Source organism: Corapipo altera, unplaced genomic scaffold (assembly GCF_003945725.1).
Source record: "Corapipo altera isolate COAL_440 unplaced genomic scaffold, ASM394572v1 79, whole genome shotgun sequence".
Classification (NCBI taxonomy): Eukaryota; Metazoa; Chordata; class Aves; order Passeriformes; family Pipridae; genus Corapipo; species Corapipo altera.
Window position 1 is genome coordinate 827,083 of NW_020884927.1, and position 1,707 is coordinate 828,789.

Genomic DNA, 1,707 nt, shown 5'->3' on the forward strand with positions numbered 1-1,707 from the left:
GGGGCTGGAGCACAGGTCTGACGAGGATCTGCTGAGGGAGCTGGGGGGGCTCAGTCTGGAGCAAAGGAGGCTCGGGGGGACCTTCTCACTCCCTGCAGCTCCCTCACAGCAGAGGGGAGCCGGGGTGGCTCTGCTCCCAGGGAACAAGCGACAGGACAAGAGGACAGAGCCTTAAGCTCCACCAGGGGAGGTTTAGGTTGGACATCAGGAGCAATTCCTTCATAGAAAGAGTGAAAATGTAAGTGTAAATTAATTTCTTTCCATTGAGGGTGGCAGAGCCCTGGAACAGCTGCCCAGGGAGGGTGTGGAGTGTCCCTCTCTGGAGACATTCCAAACCCACCTGGACGCGTTCCTGTGTCACCTGTTCTAGGTGACCCTGCCTTGACAGGAGGGGCGGACTGGGTGATCTCCAGAGCCCCCTTCCCACCCTAACAATTCTGGGATTTCGCGCTTAGACATTGGAACGGGCTGCCCAGGGAGGGCGGCAGAGTCCGCCGTCCCTGGGAGGTGTTTAAGGAAAGACTGGGCGTGGCACTCGGTGCCACGGGTATCGTTAACAAGGTGGTGTTGGCTCACAGGTCGCGCTCGGCGAGCCCGCACGTCTTCTCTAAACGCGCCCCATCCCGCGTGTCCGTGAGGGAAGGAGCGGGGAGCGCTGTCCCTGAGGGGAGTGGGGGGGGGGGGCGGTGCTGGGGCGGCGCGTGCGCAGCCCGCACGCGGAACGGGGGGGGGGGGGGCCGGGGGGGGGGGGGGGGGGGGGGCTCTGCGCGCGCATGCGCGGGCGGCGCGGGCGCCCCCCCACCCCGTGTGTGTGTGAGTGAGACAGAGAGAGATTGAGAGAGAGAGTGAGTGTGAGTGTGGCCGGGGGTGGCCGCGGCCGCCCCGCACCCGCGGAACGGCGCCGGCACAGACCCCGCACGGAGCCCGCCGAGCCGCCCGCAGCACCGCCGCGAGCCCGCCCCGCCGCCATCCATCCCCACATCGCAGGTGAGCTGCGCTGTCGCGGTGGGGAAGAGGAGGGGGAGGAGGAAGAGGAGGAGGAGGAGGAGGAGGGAGCCGGCGCCCGCCTCCGCCGAGCTCATTGTCCGGCTGCTCGGAGGAGGAGGAGGAGGAGAAGAAGGAGGGAGGAAAGGAGGCTTCACCCCCGGCTCGCACGCCGGGCCCTGCAGGGCTGTTGCCGGCAGGGGATTGGAGGCGCTCCGTCCCCTCCCAGATCCGGGGAGGGTCCCGGCCCCCCCGGGGCTCCGCCGCCCACCTGCCACCGCCTCCGCCGCGCTCGGGGGCGGTGGGGAAGGGGCCGGACCCCGCCGGAGGGTGCGGGTGTGTGCCCGGGACCCCCGGACTGGGTGTGGGACGCAGGGATGCGGGGCAAGATGTTCCCCCCCGGCACCTGCGGGAGCGGCCGGAGGGTGGGTTTTGGCCGGGACACCCCCTGCGCTGTCCGCGGAGCCCCCGAGGACGGTGGGGTTGCTGCGGGGGCCGGAGGGCGGCCGGGGCGGAGCGGGCGGAGCGGTGGCTGTGGCGGTGAGATACCGCTATCCATCGGTCCTGCCCCGGGGATGGGCCCCGGGGACCGGGACACGAGGGGCAGGGCAGGGCAAAGGGACGATGACACGAGGGACAGGGCAGTGCAGTGCACAGGGATGGGACAGGAGGGACGGGGCAGCACACAGGGATGGGGATGTGAGGGACAGGGCAGCACACAGG

At 69.9% G+C, this 1,707-nt stretch overlaps 1 protein-coding gene across 4 annotated transcripts in view; it reads left to right on the forward strand.

The window, feature by feature from the left end:
- The first annotated feature begins 831 nt into the window (after positions 1-831).
- RALGPS2 (Ral GEF with PH domain and SH3 binding motif 2) overlaps positions 832-1,707 on the forward strand; it is a 107,399-nt gene continuing 106,523 nt past the window's right edge. For 3 of the 4 annotated variants that reach the window (XM_027658439.1, XM_027658442.1, XM_027658441.1), the window contains exon 1: positions 1,392-1,409. The gene's annotated coding sequence lies outside the window, so the exon portion shown is untranslated. Of the gene's footprint in view, positions 988-1,391; positions 1,410-1,707 lie in introns of those variants that run through there. The other variant, XM_027658444.1, reaches the window with a different exon arrangement.